At 56.3% G+C, this 20,390-nt stretch overlaps 1 protein-coding gene across 1 annotated transcript in view; it reads right to left on the bottom strand.

Moving 5' to 3' along the window:
* The window catches only part of Lmx1a (LIM homeobox transcription factor 1 alpha), a 124,015-nt gene that overhangs the window by 15,712 nt on the left and 87,913 nt on the right, over positions 1-20,390 (bottom strand). The gene's annotated exons all lie outside the window — the stretch shown is intronic.

Raw genomic sequence — 20,390 nt, 5'->3', positions numbered from 1 at the left:
GTAAACACAGCCTCAGAGAGGCTCAGGAACCTGCACAACATACACAGGCCTCTGCGGCAGGCCGCTCTCACACAGGGCTGACCAGTCCAACCACCCCAGAGACACCCCCATGCACAGCAAGGAAGCCAGCTTATCAACCAGCACCTCAGCTATAGCAAATGACCGTCCCCACTGTGGGCTCTGGCCCAGGTGGGGGGAGACCCGAGTGCCCCTTCTCCCAGGAACACTGGACGGCTGTTCTTCATGTCAGAAGAGCACGTGCAGCCATGGACAGGAGCTCTGACAGCCAAATCAGGAATAGGGTCTTTCCGTAAGTTTGCTGCTGAGCTGAGCACTCTTGTCTAAAACTCTCACGTCCCGAGGCCCAGTCTCTCCTTCTGCAAGACGGCCTAACAATTCCTCATGCTTGGCCACCAGCTGAGTGCGGCATCTACATCCGCCAGGCCTGCCGGCTGTACCCCGGCTCCAGGAGGCAGGAACTGCACTGCGGGCCTTCTCCTGCACAGGAGTAAACTGAGGCCGGGTAAGGGAGAGGGGTCTCCTGCCCAAGGGCACAGGGCTGGGACACTCCTCCTCCCCCTCCTCCCCCCTGCCTGTCTGCCCGGCCTCCCGGTGACTGTGGAGCTCCAAGGACACCTGGCCCTGCAGAGTGCCCTGTGACCATTATTAAAGAGTGAGGAAAGAAAGGGCTGGAGGGAGGCTCCTGGGAGTCCACCTGAGCTCCTGCTGGAGAAGGGACAGGCCTCTCTCAGTCCCCGTTACCACAGCCCCGCCCTGCAGTTCCCCTGCCTCCCACTGTCCTGCCCGCCACTGCAGCCCCCAGAGGGCAGGCTCGGGAAGACCTGCTGGCCGCCCGTCACCAGCAGAGCACACAGGAGCTGCGCTGCACCGCTGAGCGGGCCACAGGTGAGGCGTTTCAAGAAAGGCCCTTTGTTCAGAGAGGTCCTGGGCAGAGGGGGTTCCCGTGCCAGGCAGGGGAGGGGCTGGGCGGGTCAGAGCCAGGACATTCCCGGGTCACGTCTCCAGCTGCCCGGCTGGGTGCGCCCTTCCTCGCCCTCAGCAGCTGGTGCTCCTGAAGGAGCCCTTGTGTTTGGAGGTTGCTGGGAACCAGGACGCGGCACAGAAGGTGGCGTCCGTTTTCTGCCCCAGTCTCGGCCTCCTCACCGCTGAACAGTCACAGCTGAGTGCCCTGGCCCCACCCCACCCCCACCCGCGCCCTTCCCACATTTCCCCTTCCCCTCTGACAAGCCCCCGAAGCCCAGGCTGGGAGGTGCAGGCGTGCAGCTGGGGCACCCACCAGGGCTCCGCAGACGCTGACCGTCCCAACAGCGGGAGACCCTCTCACCACCATCACTGCACTCAAGCCAAACGTGGACAAATACGAAATGCAAACCACTACCCGCTCTGTTCTCACGTGGCCAGCCTCTGAGGCTGACTGGAAAGGGCCTCGGGGGCTCGTGGCTCAGTCTGACAAAGCCACCTGGCAGCTGCCTGGTGGTCCACTAGGCAGGCTGTGTGTAGCCACAGGGCCTTGTGTTAGGCTTCTGGTGATGAAGTCTGAGTGCGCTTGCTCCAATTTAGGAAGTGACCAGTGCACCGACTACCACCTCTCTCTGGAGTGGTCCCCTGCATTAACCACTAGTCTTCAGGAGGATCAACCAAGAGGAAAACTACATTGTTTCTAGAAAGGTTTGGAAGACAAAAGGTTAATTATTCCTCCAAATTCAAAACGACCAAGACAGTCATCTCTGGGTGCTGGGCAGGTGGCCGAGTTGGCTGGTGCCCCTCTCCTAGTCCTCCCTGGTCCATCTCTGTGGACTAACCACAGGGGAGCATGCCCATCTGACCATGCTGCTTGGACCCTGTGTGCCCTTGGCTGGGATGCCTTCTTCTGATCAGGCCCTTGCTGGCTTGGAAAGTGAGAGAGGCCCACAGCCCTTCAGACTGCAGGGCACTCCAGGCTGCTGGCCATGATGGGCCATCTGAAAAGATGAGGGGATTATTAGCCACCTCCGTTTGGGCTCAGCTGGGTGAAATCCATTTCACTGGAGCTACACTCCCAACATCTCCTTCACGTGATATTGATCCCAGACCGTCCACAGCATCCATGTGGCTAGGCTGCCCTAAGCAGGACAGCAGAGGGTCACCAAGAGAAAAGCCCGGCTGTGATAACAAGGGACAGAAGCCTGGAGAAGAACGGAAAGGGACAGAGGGCGGGCCACGCTGTGGGGCAGCCACAGGGGCACAGTCAGGTCCAAGGACAGCTTCGTGCGGGTGGAGCCTTGGCCCCACAGGGGTTTGCAGGGAGCACTTCCCCAAGTCAACTACACACTGGGTATCGCTGCCTGTGGCAAGCCCCACCGCAACCACGGGAAACACTGGTGGATGTGCCTTAGGTGGCACTGGGTGTCCCGAGATGGTCCTCCCTTGATGAGCCATGCTAAGAGCACCCCACTCACATCAGCCGTGAGCCTGAACTTGTCCCCCTGACCTCTCCTCCTCTCCCCTCGCTGCCTTTACCTGTAAGGCCGGGAGCTTATTTGGTCAGGAGGGGTGGGAGGGGTCCTGGAGGCCCAGGACCGCACTCTCCAGCCCAGCAGCCCTCCCAGGCACCGTGGGCGCGGTGACACAGACAGCTGGCTGCCCGGGGCCTGTCTCAGCAGGTTTGGGATGGGGTCTGTGGCTTTGCAGTCTCACAGCTCCTCCTGGGACACTGAGGGGGCTGGCCACGGCCACAATGGGAGAATCCCTGACCTCGAGCATGCCTCCCTGCCTTCCCGGGGCCCTGCACACACACACCGGAGGACTGGTGAGGGAGAAGGACAGACTGGACCGTCACACCTTCCCAACTGCTTCAGCCAAACCTCAGACTCCTGCTGGCTTTCATGAGAGGGAGGAATACCAACTATGTCTAAAAATCTTGTTTTCTGCTTTGAAATCAATGGAGTGATTCAGGAAAAGGTGAGGGTGACAGGGTGACCCAGGGTTGGCACCGACAAGAGCTGGCCTGGAGGCACTGCCAAGCCCAGGGGCGGGCTCTCCCTCCATTCTGGTAACACAATGGCCACTGAACGGAGAGGAGAGCGGTGCCTGCCTGGTTGACAAGGGAGCAGGAGTGTCTCTCCTTCCCCTCAGGGCCCTCCCTCCACTCTTCACCATTGCCTCCACCAGGGTGGGCAGGTACTGAGCAGCCTTCTGTCTGCAGGGCCCTGAGACGGCAAGGCCACGCAGCTCCCCCAGGCCCCCAGCCACAGACACCACCACGCAAGCCCATCGGTGGCAAGGCCACGCAGCTCCCCCAGCCGTGGCCACCATCACGCAGGCCTGTGTGGTGCAGCAGCCCAGGTCAAGTGTAAGCGAGTGCTCCCTCACCGTCAGTGGCTGCATCTCCGCTGATGCCATTCATAGATGCATCAATAGAGTATCAGGGAGTTTGGCAAAGAAGTCGCTTGACACTGTGAGACTCTGCAGGAGGTCAGGGGGCTGTGACATCTGTGGCGGCACAACCCTCCCACAGGTTTCAAGTCGATGCAGCCTCTCTTCACATCACGCACCCTGCTCTAAAACGGTGTGCATGGCTCAGTTGGTAGAGTGCTTGCCTTCATACACAAGGCCCTGGGTTCCATCCCCAGCACCCAGAAAAGAGAGGAGAAAAAGAGAGAGAGATCTTCATTTTATAGAAGGTATAGACAAACATAGTTTTCAAAGTGCCTCACATCCACCTGTGGGCAGGACAGGGTCCCTGCCTCAGTCCCCGCAGCCTGGTGCCCTGCAGAGCAGGCCAGGTGTGCTTCTATCAGGGGAAAGTGCAGGGATACAGAGGAGGCGAGAGTGTTCCAGCACGGCATGGCGCACGGACTGCAGAGGAGGGGAGCAGAGCTGACCACGAGGGCCGGGGGCAGCAGGGGGGTGAAGGAGTAGTTCAGTGTTTGGACGACCAAGAGCCCCAGACTCCAGGATGATTCTTGGGAACAAATTCCTCTTTCTGCAACTCTGGGTGTCCTGTGGGGGCCACCGTCCACTTTAAGGATTCAGACCATGGCCATTCCCAGTCTCAACAGCAGCACCACAAAGTGACACCACACTTATTAATGTGAGGAAAACCCAGAAGTTCTTCTTCCTGTGTCCTGAGCGGAGCACGGGTGTCTGGGCCCAAGTGGAAGTGAGGGGAGCCACAGTGGGCAGACGCCTCAACAGGGCGGCCAGGCACAGCCGGGCCTCCGCTCCCCAGCCTCCGCTGTGCTGAGATGCCGTGTGAGGTAGCACGCCACTGTCCCACCGACGTCTCTGCCACAGTCACTTCTCTGCCCTGTTTCCATCCCTGCTTATCCCTGTCTAAGTCCGACTTAGATTCTAGAAGTTCTTAGTTCCCTCTCCGACTCTCTGGGGCGTCCTAGCTGAAGGAGGAGGAGCTGCTCTTGAGAGTCTCTTCTATCCTGGGCGGTCAACCTGGCCCTGGCTCCAACCACGTGGGTCAGCTTTCTGCAGCGGCGACCCAAGGGTCCCTTCATGGCACCCAAATCATCTGCTCGTGTGACTGTTCCCCAGTGGTGACCAAAGACCCCCTTCTTCCTTCCTTTTCATAAAGATGGAAAGGACTTCTGGGTTTTCCTCACAGTAATAAGACCCACACTGGGGGGGGGGGGAACCCTGCTGAGAAAGAGACTGGAGGCTAGGAGAGGAGCCAGGCTGCGGCTGGAGGTGAGGTCCCGCCCTGCAGGCTGGGTCACACCCAGCATGGCACATCCCTGGAGAGGAGGAGCAGCTGCCAGGTCAGGATGGCCACACCGGCATCTCAGCGTGGCGGAGGCTGGGGAGCGGAGGCCCAGCCGTGCCTGGCCGCCCTGTTGAGGCTTCTGCCCACTGTGGCTCCCCTCACTTCCACTTGGGCCCAGACACCCGTGCTCCGCTCAGGACACGGGAAGTCCCAGCTCGGCTGAGTCGACGTTGACTTCTAAATCTTCTCTGTCGGTGCCTCTGGTTTCTTTCCTGCCCATGTTACAGGTTTCCTAAGTCAAGGGCCATTCTTTGATGCTCGGATTTATTCCTGTTTTCCCCACGGGCTCTGTCGCCTGGGCCAACCCCTGCAGGCTCCTGCACCCATCTGGCTTCAGCCGACGGGCAGCTAGGAGACAGTCTGAGGACACAGAGAAGTGGGAGGAATCGCAGTCCCGCCTCGCCCTGCCTCCGCCTGGTGGTGTCTTTGGCCCTGCTGCCACCTCCTCCATCCAATTCACACCTGCCGGCTGGAGCAGCTGCAGCTTCCCCCAGGTGCTCTCCACCTGCTGGCCCCGCCCTCGGCCTGGGTGGAGGCCGCCTCCCTTTCCGCTGAGGGATGGCCTCACGGTGCTGCCTAGTGGGCAGCCCTCATCTCACCAGCCACACCCTCGGCTCTAGACTTGCTGCAGACAGTGCCTCTCCTCGCTGGTTGTCCCTGGCTGACTCGGCACTTGAGACTGGCTCGGGAGTCCGCAGGTGTGGTGACCGACACTCCATGTCACTAGCCTCACTGAAATCAAGCCAGCTCCAGCCAGCTCCTACTCCCTCCGTCATCCTCCTCAGAGCCAGGGTTGTAAGGCTGGTGCCAGAGACAGCGAGGTGAGGGGACAAGCAGAATCGACCCCAGGACTCCAGTCCAGAAGTCACTGGACAGAGTCCCGAGGTGTGAGCAGTCAGCACCACGGCCAGATCCAGGGCCAAGCTGGAGGCCAGAAAGACCTTCAAAGGGGGCTCATTCGAGAGGCTGGACAGAGAAAGTGGACAGCTTATCCTTCTGCCTGTAAGTTCCCTCTCACTCTGTCTCCAAGATCTGCGCCTCTGTGGCACGTGCAGACCCCACAGCTAAACAGACAGGTCGGCCACGTCCTCACCACCTCCAGGGATGGTCAGGATGGAGACGTCCACAACCCGTGCTGGAAACAAGCTGTAGTTTGTCCTTTTAAAATGTGTGACTATCCGTTAGATCACCACAGAAAGAAAAAAGATACATGCTTTCTCACCACCCCAACTGGGCCACATCCCCATTTTAGCCACACTGTAATGTCACTTTATAAAGTGACCCAAAAGTGTCTTAGCAGATGAAGTGTGGCATGAGGTCTGCTCTAGGCACCTGAGTCCTGCTGAGCCAGTGAGCTGTTGAAAGCACCCACACCCTGGAGTCCCCAGGCTCAGGGCCTTGGGGAGCACACCCACCACCGGGGGTCACAGGTGGCCCGTGTTATCAGTCATGGCTGCTTCATGTGTGTGAAGCCTCTCGTGGCCATGCTCAGACGGAGTCAAGGGAGGCAGCACAGCGGGTGGGAGAAGCCGACACCCTCCACCTGCCCAGCAAGGACGAGGTGGCCTGGGCAGGGTGCCCAACCTCAGTTTCCTCACTGTGAAATGGAGGTGATGCAGCGGGTGCCCTAGAGGACTTCCACCTTGACCAGCCCTGTTGAAACCGAAAGGAGAAGACATTTCTGAACCTGCCACCACAACCTCTAACTTGACCCATTCAGTCAGGAATGCTCTGTCCCCAGGAGCACTGGCCAATGGAGGAGACACCTTTTTCTAGTTGTCAGTGGGGGCGGGGCACAGATGCCAAGAACAAACTGTCTCACCAAAATGCTGGCAGTTTTCCTATTGAGAAGTGCCAACTAAGACAGTCACGGAGCACTTGGGTCCCTTCAAGTTGATGTGCTAAACCCCAAAACCCAAGGTGACCGTTCTAGGAGCTGGGTCCTTTTGGGTACCTGGCCCTGTGGCAGAGTCCTCATGAAAGGGTCAGTGCCCTATGAGAGGACTCGGAGAGCTCTGGGCCCTGGCCCTTGTGGGTACAGGAAGTCTGCAATCAGAAGAGAGCCCTTGCCAGATGCTCACCTCTGGCACCCCAACCCTGTCTTCCGGGCACAGGAGTACAGGAAGGACTGTTTCTAAGTTGGTGGATGGCATGTGTGACAGCAGCCACTGTGGACCGCCTCAGTGGTCTGTCTATACAGCTGCACCTGTAGGAGGAGGAGGAGGTCGGCTGGGTGAGGTTAGTGACCAACGCTTCCCCCAAGGTGGCTGTCTAAAGAGAATCCTTTGATGGTGGCTAATTATTTTTCTAATTTCTCCCTTATATTAACGGAGGATTCCAAATGATGGATTGTGCCTGATTGAGATTTCTAGTTAACTGGGTCCCCGTGAACCGGGTCTGCCTATGCTCGTTGAAAAATTACAGTTATTGTTCTTATGTCTGAATCATTACTTCTTCCCTAGCAAAACTGGCCTAATGGGTGCTTTCACCTGTTCTGAAATCTCTGAACTCTAAAGCCTTCAGTTTGAAGCTAGTCTTTGAGACAGTCTTCGACAAGTGACTCATGACGTTCTGGGACCTAATGTCCACAGCCCTGTCCTTGCTGGAAGTCTCCCCACACAGATGACACATGAGCATTGAGGGCACCACAGACTGAAGTAGTGTGTCTCACGCACCCCAGAGCATCCCCACGGGGGTTCTCTCAGCTCACTGATCCTGGGTGGACAAAGGAGAGCAGGGCTGTGAGGCCATCCTCCAAGGCCCAGGGAGTGGGGATGGCAGGGAGACAGCCCTGGGTGGGGTGCAGAGGGCCCCAGATGGGGTGTGAAGAGGCCACTTTGTCCCCAGGCCCTGCCTTCCCACTGGGAGCTCGTGCACCTGGTGCAACCAGCTGGGGCTCATCAAGGAGGGACGGGTTTCCCACTCTGCTTCAGCCCGTGCCTGGTTCCACCAGCCTCTCATGGGAAGCCAGGTCTCAGTGGCTGTCCCTAGAGTAGGCGCACAGCCCCCTGGAGCAGCCAGACACTGCAGAGGGAGTGGCGCAGGGGACGCTCGTGCTTGCTCCGAGGGAGGCTGCTGGCCTCACTGAGGTCTGCCTCCACGCAGCACACACCTCTGCAAAGGCCAGGGGCTCCAGGTTGTAGGCCAGATTTAAGAACCAAGGCCCCAACTGCACAGATCCAAAGACAGTCTCAGGAAAGTGCTAGAATCAATGTCACATCCTCTTTCCATGCTCCACTTTGCAGAGACTGCATCTGGTGTCCTTTGTCCCTCCTTCAAAAGCCCAAAATCCCTCTGGTCACACCCCAGCTGTTAGATTAGGTAATGCCAGCTGTGGCTCTGTGTCACAGTCACGCATCCTGACATGTGAGAAGGGCACTTTGGTGAGTCGGAGGGTGGCCGCTTCTTGGGTCCCTGGCCCTCCTTTGCCTGTGCATGAGGAGATGCTGAAGGTGCCAATGGGTCCCTAATGCTCAGGTTTAAGGAGGTGCTCCCTTTCGTGAGCACTGCTTAGAGTCAGGTACCACCATAAACACCCGTGTGCTGGGTCCACCCACCTCACCCACCGAGAGGGGAGGGAGCATCGAATGCCCAGGTCACCAGCCCCCCGTGGGAGAAGAGGAAGAGGAAACTGAGCCATTAACTGCTCATGTCCTCACCAATTTCTCTCCTCTCTCAATCATTTAAACATGGACACACCAAACAGTTGCCAATTTATCCACAGACAATAACTTCTTATTTTCTGATTGCATCAAGTGTGTAGAGGTCTGTATGGACCATAGAAAAAGTATCTTTTGTTGATTTTATCTTCCCTGGGTGGCCAAGGATCTGGTCACAGAGGAGAGACTCGAGAGTTGACTGAATGAACAACACTAGTTGTGACAGTAATCAGGAGGGGTGTGTGGAAACTGTGTGTGTGTGAGAGCACGTTTGTGTGTATGTGTGTGCATACACGTGTGCACCATTTACACTACATTCAGAGGCCAGAGGGACTTCAGAAACTGTTGTGTGCAAACCTTAGCTGGTGCCTAAATCCCCTCCCCTCCATCCACTCTCCATGTGCTTGGGATAGAGCAAAAACTAGCCAGAGCCCCGGGTCGGTCAGTCCTGGGTGTGCAGGATGGGCGAGGCCCCAGGACGGCAGGGATCACTGTAGGAAACAGGTGCTGTGAGTCACTGGGCGGACACTGGGGCTTGCTCAGAACTGCCCAAGATGCCCAGGGTGGGAGCAGGCCCACGGGTCTTTGAAGACAGTGGTCACTAAGAAACGCAGGTGCCCCTGCTCAGGCCTGGGCTACCCTTCTGTGACTGGGGTCTGTGGCCTGGGGGGACTGCTCTGGTTCAGCACCTCTCCAACGTCACGAGGAAACCGGGGCACAGACTTGTGGCCCAGAGTGCCCAATGTGGTCGGCCCAGCATGAGAGTGAGAACTTGATTTCCCACTGGCTCCCAGGAGATGCTGGATGCTGGCCTTCTGGCCCCAGGAGAGACATTGAGGACCACTGCTGTGCTGAGATTTGTTGATGAATTGCGTGCGCGTGCGTGCGTGCGCGTGCGTGCGTGTGAGCCACGCAGACGCAGACAGCTGCAGCGGTGGAGACACTACTACAGAATTACCTGGTTTTAAACCCTTGGCTCTTCTGTGATTGCGGAGTCCATCTCTGACCTCCCCCTAGAGCCCCGGGTCCATGTGCTCAGCCTCCCAAAGGATGTCCGATACACCTCGTTCACAAAACCAGACCTGTCCGCCTGCCTCTCTGAATTCATTACCTAGGTCCTTGTTCTTTCCTGAACTTGCTGTCTCTTCTCAGGACATCGATGTTCATATATTTAGAAATCCCACGCCATCCTCAAGGTCAACCTCTCTTCCTAGATTTTAATTCTGGAATTTAAGCTCCTGGTGGGAGGTGCCTGGCCTGTGCCATTCATGACTATACGCCCACCACTCAGAATGATGCTGGCACTTAGTGGGGAGCCATCAAGTGTTGAGAGCACCAGCAAGTGACGATTTCCCTGAAACCTCTAGCGTGTGCTTTGGCCCAAACCTTTGTCTGTCACTGGAACGCTGCAGTGGTCTCCTGATCCTCTCCCCATCTGCAATGTCACCCAACTCCAATCCACCTGCCCGCCTTCTCTTTCCAAAGATCAGACTGGTAGCTTTGCAACCCTGTTCATAAACTTCTGATGGTAATTCTCACCCCAGAAGGTATTCTCCTAAGATCCAGAAAAGCCCTTCCCATTTTGGCCTGTGTCTTCCCACTCACACGAGGCCCTCAGTCCCTCCGGGCCTCCCGTCTAGGCCTTCCAGCTCAGGACAGGCTGAGCTACCCCCTTCTTCCTCCCAACACGCCTGCCTTTCACCACCAGCAAGCACCCTCCAGTGTCAAGCCCCAGTCACCACGTCACATCCACTGGAACACATTCTCCACACAGCTCCTAACACATACCCCAAGGACAAGCACCGCTCCCCTGCAAGACTGCACACACGACGTGGCTCTACTCTGACAATCGTGCATGCTTTTTTGTAATTATTTTCTTACAGGAGTTCCCCATTCGCTGGGGAACCTGGTGTCTGGGACACAGAGGTGGCTTTCTTGGCTCTGGTGGTGGCTAGTGTCTGACCCAACCAGTGCTGGGCAGAGAGATGGGCCCTCAAAATGTTTGCTGAACTGGCCTCAGTTTAATTTAGTGAGCATCAATCAGAGAGCAAGGAATAAACAAACAGCCTCATTCTCTGAAGTCCTCACCTCCAAGGCCAAACTCAAAACTAAAGTAATTACTTGGGCAGATAATTCACGAAAGGAGGAGAAGCATTTGCATTTGAATGAGCTGGTGAGGATTTTCTGCTTATTGATGTTTCTGGAATTTTGCAGATAATGGCTTCAATTCTTTGATTCTTTCATGGTATAGAGAGTAGGCCAGAAAGTTAATCTATCCACCCCTCTCCCATCTGAAACCAGGCAACTTTCAACAAGTTCTGCTGAACAGAAAACATCAATAGAAACCAAGTTTTCAGAGTGTCATGATACAGAGGCTGAAGGGCCCATGATGCTCAGATTCCGGCTCTCAAGAGCTCCTGAAATCAGGAGGCCTGTTGCTCTCCAGTATTTAAATAACTCACATCTGGCCTCCATTTCTTCATGCCCTTAGATTCTCAAGATTGGGGCACCAAGAAGGGGGAGGGGCCACCATGTAGAAAATGGTATTTGCATACAGCCTGCAGGGAGGGGACCTGGGGCTGAGGCCGACCAGGACCAGCTCAGGAGGCTGCATGCCTCTCTCTGAGTGAGTCTCTCGGTGGGAGGCCTGAGCCAGGGAGGACACCTCCAGCTCCGAAACTAGACTACTGACTTTTACTGCACAAGCACACACGGGGGACGACATGCCCCCCATGGACACACACCACGTGGACACAGGGGAACACGCACACACACACAGATCCCCAGCACCTGCCTCGCCCAGCGGATTTGCGGGCGCTGCTTTAATTAACTCCATGCAGCCCGACGCAGCGGCCTAATCCCGCGCTGACGTCACCTGGGAACGCAGAGGGGACCACGACGACCCCGCCGCGACCCGGCCGCGCCTCCGCCTGCGCGGGCTGCGCTCGGCGGGAATTAGGGAAAGAGAAATGTTAGTACACTTTTAATTGGAAACCGAGCTCTTCTTTCAGCGCGCTGTTTACTCAGGAGCGGGCACTGCAGCTCAGGGAGGCTCTAATTGAAGTGACGGCTTTGGAGATTACGGGGAACATATGGCCCTACCGCCGGGCCCTTTATCTGCATTTTCTCATAAAACTGCCGTCCGTGTGTGTCTGCGCGGGCCCCTCGCTCCCGAGGCCTTTGAAGAGGAGCGGGATGCGCCGGCGGCGGGCGGCCAAGTCTCTGCGCCCTGCGCACCTGAGCGCCGAGCACCTGCGCACCAGCGCACGGACCCTGCCTGCCTGCCTGCAGGCTGTGCCTACCAGAAAGCAAGCAAGCGCGGGGGAAATTCCAGCCGCTAGGAGTCCGTGGCAGGAGGGGTTGCCAAGGTAACGGAGGTCCTGCTGGCCCTCGCCTGGACGGAAGCCTCTCCAAGCCCAGGCAGGCGAGTGGGCACACAGGTGTCCTGAGCAGAATGACATTCCTTTCTCAAACAATCAAACATCTAGCCATACACCCTGGCAAGTTCCACCATCAATGGCCACCCTCTGAGTCCCCCACAGCTGGCATGTTCTTACTCTCTCTGCTCACAGCAGACAAAATACAGGACACATAGTTAAATCTGAATTTTTGACAAACAACAATATTTATGTTGCAGTGAGCATACTTATTGGAAAACATCGTTCATTGCTTATCCAACATTCAAACTATCTGCTCATCCTGGGTTTTCCTTGCCACTCTCACAACTCCAGCTACTCTGGCTCACTCTAAGGAAGCCCTGCCCCCTCTCCTAACTCCAGACTCACTCTGCCTCAGCATCAAAGTTCTGCAAGGAGGAGCCACCGAGGAAAGCACCCACATCCATGTCCCTGAGCTGCAGTGCCTCTGGCAGTGGTTCTCAGCCTTGGCTGCACCTGAGGCTCACATAGGGAGCTCTACAGAACCCCCAATCCCAGGCTGCATCCTAGTTACATTACTAATGTCCATTTTCAGGAATCCAATGTATTTTTAAATATGTAAGAGCAAGTCTTACAGGGAACAGCTTAAAGGGTAGCCCACAATTTTCTGCCTGCCTGTTTATTTGGTTGTTGGTGGTCTCTACTAGAATACTACACTTTTAGGAACAGAGCTATCTCACTCCAGCATCTACAACAGAACTTTACACAGTCTGTGCTCAGAAACAGTTGCTTACTCATTGAGCCCTGTGTATGCAAGTGTTCAGCAAATTCCAACACGGAACAGGTGCAGAGCTGCCTCCGCCAATGTTTCCCTACCCCCACTGATCCTCATAAGGAATGCTACTTGGACTCTGTACCTAGAACACCATCAGGGTCCATGGCTTCTACCTTCTTGTGTACACACGCACACAGGACTCCCATCCCAGGTCTGATCAGCAAAGAACCCCAGAGAGCACACTGCTGCTTTCTGTGTGTAAAATGGACTCGGAGCACTAAGATCCCAAGTGGTGTTAGCTACCCTGACATCCGTGTCCACTTAAGTCACCAAATGCCACAGTACTCAGAGGAAGCCACAACCTGTCTTGCCACCAATTCCTAGTAATCTGGGCTTTGGGGTTTTCTGTGGTCACAGACACCAGGCCCGGGGGAATAGTAGAGGTGATTCTTCTATTTGCTCAGTGAACTGTCTAAAGTATCTCGAGATCCATCTTGAAATCCGCTGGTTGGAAATCTAAATGTGGGTGGGCTTGGCTGGGCAAGAAGACCAACATCTTCCCTACAGGTCACCCCGACTCTCATGCATGAGAGCGAGAGGTGAGTCCCTGGCCACTTGCAAAGTTGGGTAAGGAGAGGTCTAAGTCGTGAGCTTCAGTCCTAATGCTCGCCAGGCACACTGCAGATCCTGCCAGCGTGCCCACAGAGGACCCAACACAAAGGTGGCAGACAGTGTGTTCTTCTTGCCTGTCACTTGCCATGACGCCAAGAAGAACGCACTTGCGTCCCTGTCTCCTGAGAGGAGGTCTGTGGCAGAGGCGGACCTTGGGGACAGCATGTAGATTTTTATACATACCAACTCGCTCCACCTCAGACCTTTGTTCATTTGATTAATGAGGCTGCGGTTTGCACAGCTGATACCACTCATCTGAAAAAAAAAGTCCCTTGGTTTTTCCTGCTACCATCAAATAAGCCACAGGAGCAGAACCAGAAGTTGGCTGAACTGGAAAAACAGGACAAGAAGTCCACAGTGGTCCTGACGTGTGCTTTAAAGGGCTGGCCCATCTCACACCGCGTGGCACTGGGCTGAGGAGCACAGTGCTGGTGGTGAACTTGAAGGAGGAGGCCAGGGGGGTGGAGCAGGGCACGCATTGTGACTGACCAGAGGGGCTGGAACCTGGTTCAGATCACCTCCTTCTTCAGCTGGGGTCTCTCAGGTAAGTAGTCCTACTGCCACAGCCAGCCAGGGAGAGCTGTGGGTGCGAGGTGAGCACAGCTGTGAGGTCCCCTGCCACACCCAGAGCCCCCCTGTCGGCTGGGCACCTCGGTGCAGGCTTGATGGTTAGCTCTGGAGCTGGGTGGCCTGGGTGGAAGGCTGGCTCTGACTTCTTCCTCATCTGTAGAACAAGAATGATCACAACCCTGCTTCCTCATCCCGACGTGAAGGCTGAGTGAGCTCACTCGTGGAAAGTGCCTAAGGTGAGGCTCTGTGCAGAGAAAGCGCTCCAGGGAGTGGACGTCATCACAGTCGGCCTCAGTGTGCAGCCTTCACAGCCCTGAGCTGCCCACCTGGCCAGCTTGCTCTCGTGCAGTTAGTGCAGGAGGAACGATAGCTCATGGACAGCACACGATGACATCAACGTGCCACCAAGCAATTGCTTTTAAACTATGGTTTCTATCTCTCATTTTAATCAAAACTATGAAGTGCAAATGCATTTCCAAAATTAAGTTACAGTCCATGGAAAAGAGGTAATTTATTGTCTAAACCTGTAGACTGCCTGTCACTTTTTAAGCTCCAGAGATAACTACCCAGCTCACAGGCACCGCCTTCTGCCTCAGTATCATGTATCCTGCCTGGGTAATTGGTAGAATTAAGTTCTTACTCTGGCTTATCCCTGACTCGGGTATCCTGTGTCTTTACCTCTCCATCTATTTTATGAAGACAAAACAAATACCCTAGAAGACAAAGGCTTGGTACAGAGGAGTGCTGAGCCTTGGACGAAGGGCAACGAATAATCCTGGTGTCAATTTTATGGCTGTGACACTAACCACAGACAAAACTATTGATTCTGCAAAGAACCAGAAAGGGTCAGCAAAGTCACTGCCTCTGCCTGCTCTCCAGAGGTGCCATGTTAATAAGTCAGAAGGTGTCCAGAACGCCTTCCTGCTGGCCCAATGTGTGCGTGTGCTCGACACCTGGATAATAAAGCAGCACTGCATAGACGCCGCAGCTACCACGCACTTACTGTGCGCACAGCATGCTACCGAATCCTCAGGGCCACAGATGGCATCCTCATCTCATTCTTCACCCTCACCCAGGACAGAAGACTAAATGCACCTGTGGTCCTGAAGTTTCAGGGGTTTTACCAGTTCCAAACCTGGGGATCGCAGTCCGTGACTGCTGTCTGAAGCAGTATCTTAAACTTCACTCCTCCATCCTCAGGAGCTTATGAAATTAACACAGTGACCAGGATGAGAATTAAACATGAATAATGGCAGATGTGGGAGTGTGGGGCAAGCAGTCAGTCAGAAGGTGCCGGAGCTTATTTCATAGACACAGACGAAAGCGTGGCCAGGTCCTGGTGATGTGCCTTGTGCTGAGCGGCAGTTGGCATTTTCTGAGGAGTGCTGCTGGAGTCTTCGGAACGGGCTGCTTTAGAAGGAAATATGGCTTCCTACTTTCTTCATCAATACTCTCTTCATCAGAGTCTTCTCACCTTCATTAGCTTCCCAGGGAAGAAGGGCAAGGCGGATCCCTGTGGGCACAGAGCTGCCTGCTGTTCTCCTGGTGTCAGGGGCTGGGCTGGGTGCTTCCTCGGCTGTGCTGCTCAGGATTCACTACCTGCCTTACGTTTTCTACAACTAAGAGACAGCATTTAGCACGGCCCGGCTGTCTGTAAGAAATCCGTGCTGAACAGACGGACTCTGGCCGAGCTGTGCCTTTGCTCACAGGGAACTGTCAGGTTCGTCCTTGCTGGACTCAAAGACCCATGCTGCAGGAGAGGAGTCTCATCCACTCCAAAAGGGATCCTCAGAGACACTGGACACAGCCAATCAGACCAGGGGCAAGACAGGTCCACCCTAGGACAGCTCTGTGCCGTGAAGTTTTGTTCAGAAATCAGATAGCACCTGGGCACTCAGAGGCACTCAAATCATGACCACAGTGACTCTCTGTTTCCTAGATTATCAAAGAACCACAGTTAGGCTTGGTAAATCCTTCCCATTCTTGCCTGGAATCCTAATTAAGTGCCAGAGATGACTTCAAGACGACTCCTCCTGGTTTTCTGCACTGATTGTCCCAGATGCCACACGAGCTAGAATGTTCAAAGCTGAAGCTCAACATCTGAGATGCAGAGCCCCAGGCTGTGAATCCCCCATCCCCTGTTCATGTACCCTGCTACCCTTCTTCTGCGGGCACAACCCTGAGAGGCCTCGGGTCAGCCACCTAGGGGCATCTGAGACAGAAGAGCACGGAGAGGAGAGGTGTATGTGAAACGATGGGTCTTTGAGCCTCAAGCCACCCAGAGGTGCAGGAGGCCCTGCAGCAGAAAAGGACAACAGAAGCTGCCACTCGCTGGCGCCAGCCAAGCTCTGGTTGGCACGGCCTCTTGTCCTTCACACAGCTACCCACACAGGAGGTATTTCCAGCCTCTTCCCTCCAATGAGAGGTAGAGTGCAGGAGAGGGAATGTGGCTTGCCTGGGGCTGTGTGGCTTGTGGGGGGGGGGGCGAGACTCGCCTTCAGACCTGTCGTCTCCACGTCCCACGACCCCGGCACAGCAGTGCAGAGAAGGAGACCCCCCACACCCCCTCCGGCTTCTCACCTCGTGTCGTGCAGTCCATGACCAAGAGCTGACAAGGTGAGTCCCAGGAGCCGTCAGGCATTCCCAGGGCTCGTGAGGTACCCACTGCCTCTCAAGCCAAGTTACTGGAAAACAAGAGGAGCCTCAACCCTGCTCCTGTAGGGAACAGGAGGAACCCAAGCTCCGGGGCAGGGGAGGAAACCACGTCGCAGGCCTGGATGCCAGTGCTGTTGAGTACGGCTGAGAAGAGGAGAAACAGGCAGTCGAGCAGCAAGGAGACGCGGGGCCTTCAGGAGCAGCAGACCCTGTGCCCAGGGAAACCCCAACCTGTATGAGCAGTCTCCTTTTGCTCTAGTAAGAGCAAGGTCTCAAAGCCAAAGCTGGCAAGGACTTTAAAAGGTCACACAAACAGGACACAGTTCCTTGGTCCACACAAGACACACACACTGTGCAGGGCCCGCTGCACACCAGCCACTGCAGCCTGAGCCCTCACACCCACTGGCACTGGGAAGACCCTCCATAGAAGCCCGGGCGCTGGGAAGAGCCCACATGCCAAAGAGCAAGTCTCAGGAACACCCTAAAAGTCACGCTGTCTTCAGCAAGGGAGACTTCCAAGCAGGCAAACCCACACAACATGCTGACCCTCCAGGGACCCCAAGGTGAGAAGTGCCAAACGGGGTAAGAGGAGAAAGCCCAGCTGTGATGGGAGAGGACAGGGAGTTCTGAGGAGCGGTGCCCAGAGTACAAAAGGAACTCAAAAGTCACCTAAAACCAAACCCAATGGGGTACGGCTCCCGGGCAGGATGAAGACACTCGTGGAAAAGCTCACAAAGTTGAATAGTGCTATTGCTGCCCTCCTCCTCCTCCTCCTCCTCCTCCTCATCATCATCATCCTCCTCCTCCTCCTCTGGCTGTGTGCTGGAGAATGAGTGGGTGCGGGAGGGACCCCACACGTCAGGATCCAAGTGTATGCAGACTGGAGAAGGAGGCTCAGGAAAAGCACTTGGTTTGTCCCTGTGTTTGGACCCCATGAATGAAATACCCACACAGAGGCCAGAGGAGCCCCTGGTGCAGTGTGGGCTGGCACTACACCAACCCACCAACCCGCCACAGGAGCCTGGGGTTCTCCCTGGTCCACACTGCCCAGGGAGCCAAAGAAAACCGTCCACTGCTGGCCACTAATTCCATCTGTCTGCTTGGGCAGCTGCTCCCAGGCCACTGGCAAAGCAGGACAGGACAGGAGGGTCCAGGCCTCCTCAGACAAGTACACCCAGCACCTAGAACCTCCCGCACAGAGCCCCGTGTGGCTGTGAGACCAGGAACCCTGGACGGAGGCTGCCCAGGCACCGCTGATACAGTCCTCCAGCAATGTCCACTGAAGCGCAGGACCAGCAAATGCACTCTCCACACCGCAGGCCAGCCTGCACCCTCTGACACGCTCTGCAACCACCATCTGCCACTTCACCCTCAGCCCTGCCTGCAGCCTCAGCTGTGGCTCCTGGGTCTCCATTGGCCTTGCTTTTATGAAGCTGATTAGACGGCGTTTGCTAGTTAGTTGTCATTAACAAGCCAATCTCTCTCTACGGGACTCTCAGGTGATCGGAGACCTCCTAAATGCATCATTCAAATCCAGCCCAAATGTTCTGAATGTGCTCTGACTAAGGCACAGCAAGCCAGCAAACTGATTACATGTCAGGGACTGTATGTCTCTTTGGGATCCTACAGACTCTGCTATCTATCGACTACAGCCCCCCAGGGAATTCCATTAGAACAGCCCCTGGTTTGACAATTACTTGAATTTAGGGACCTGTCAATGAGATGCCACCTTGCCAACCTGCCCTGCTCTGTTAGCTCCTCAGGGTCCTTCTGAACACTGGGTGTGCCACGCAGCACCCCCTGCCAGGACTGTGTCACCCGCACATGGGATAAGCCTGCCTCCTGTGTCCTCGATGCTTCACTCAGCAAACGCTTATGGTACTGCTCCCCGAAGCACCCAGGACAGAACCTGGGGGCGCTGCATTGTCCTGGACAAATCCTCAAACTGTTGGCTTTCTGTTCAGCCCTCATAGGAGGCAGGTGTCTTAAAGGTGTGATTCGCCTCCTCAGGTATTCATGGATTGCTTGAGCTTCTCCCGACACCACGCCAGCTCTGTAAGGGAACAAGGAGCCACCGGATGGCTCTCGCGCGGTCATGGCGGAGGCGATCTTTGGCATGCGAGGCATTGGCAATGCAAGCCAAGCGGCGTTTATATAATTGACAAAATTCTGGTTGAGACGCTGATGTCACCTCATCCAAAGCTGCACCAACAGTCCAAGATTTTAGTGCTGAAAAGGACAACAGGCTCTGCCAGAGCCACCTCCCTCCCACCCGCAGAGCTGGTGCCCGCCCGAGCGAGGCAGGTGTGTCTCTTGAGCAACTGGCTCCTGGGACCTGTTCAGCCAAATGAGACTCCCAGGTTCCCCGTGTGAGGTCAGAACTGCCTCCTGGTGCCCGTCCATCTGTAGTGCGAGGTCCTGAAGGTCTTGTTCAGTGGCTGAATGAATGAATTCTCATGTTCCCCAAAGTGAGGAAACACCGTGGGTGCTCTGACCACTGAGGCTGACATCTGTGCCCCACTGGGTCTTTCCTTTCTGCCTCAGCCCCTGCGATTTCTTCATCGGGAGGTGAGACCTCCCCACCTGGCCCACTCTCGTCGTCAGGCCAGGGTTCCACACATGCATACAGCCAGCACTCGAGCTGTGTCTCCTGGGCCAGCGTGTGAACGTGGCCAGGAAGGGGCCGTGCAGCTCCCCGGCTGCGGACGTCATAATTCTTCCCACATTTCTGGGCCGCTCTGCCTCTGCCCTGCTCGAGGCGCCACAGTGCAGCGCCCCCTGTGAGGTCAGCTAAACCCGCCAACCTTGAGAATGCGGCCCACTGAACAGCCAGCCGCCAAGCCCCACAGCCCCAGGTCTGAGGATGGCCTGGCCCAGGGCTTATGTCCCTAGAAGGAGGACTGTGGCCCTCTGGTGTGCACGTCCCCCTAAGGTCACACTGGCCTCTGACCACCATGGCCCCAAAGCCTTTGGGAATCTGAAGATTTCGCATCACCCTGGGGAGAAGGCCTCAGTGAGTGGATACAGCAAGACAGTGACAGGGCAGCGGGTGAGCCCACCTGGTCCAAGCAGACCCCACGCAGCTCAGTGTGCAATGGCCCCATCGCCCCAGGAGACATGGACTGTGTCTGGGAGATGTTTCCCTCCAACTGAGACAAACCCGGAACACTTGGGACGATCAAGCCCGGCAGGAGCTCTCTGGTTCCAGCAAGTCGGGCTGCAGGTGGGGTGGGCAAGAAGAGCCCACTGGGAGGCAAAGCAAGCCCACAGCAGCTTCTGGGAGCAACGCCCACCCCCACCAGCTGGTGCCCGACACTGGAGAATGCCAGGCTTTGCCCACACGGCCTCCCTCACTCCTCGACAGAAAGCCTGCTGTTGGAGGGCAGGGGGTCACCACCAGGTCACCACCCTGGAGTGGCACTGAGAGTTCAGGAAGCTTCCCAAGGTCAGATGGAAGTGCCCGCTGGGGTGCCCACTGGCCAGCATCTGGCTCTCGACCCCAGCACCACGCTGAGGCTGCTCAGGCTTGTTTCTTCTTTAGGAAACAGTGTGTCTAGTGAGGTCCCAGGGTCAGGCCTGGCTGATCCCTGGACCTACAGTGGCAAGTCAGGCCCAGGAGGACCTTGTGAGACTTGGCTCCAGCAGGAGTGACCAGCGGGCAACACGACGGCAGTGCCTGGCCCACGTGGCGGCCGCTCGCCTCTGGGCGTGGAGACTGTCCTGGGAGGCGGGCTCTAGAGGAAGACCAGAGGGGACCCTGAAGATCTGGTGGGAGTGGGGCATGACGGGAGCTGCAGGACAGGTGCGAGGGCACAGGGTCCCAGGGAGGCCAGAACCAGGCGGTGAGGACACAGGGACTGGCACGCAGGCTGGGGTCGGGACTGGCCTGGGGTGGCACAGCAAGA

This window comes from Urocitellus parryii, chromosome 9 (genome assembly GCF_045843805.1).
Source record: "Urocitellus parryii isolate mUroPar1 chromosome 9, mUroPar1.hap1, whole genome shotgun sequence".
NCBI classification, from domain to species: Eukaryota; Metazoa; Chordata; class Mammalia; order Rodentia; family Sciuridae; genus Urocitellus; species Urocitellus parryii.
Note: the sequence above shows the minus strand (reverse complement) of the source record. Positions and strands in the feature narration are given on the sequence as shown.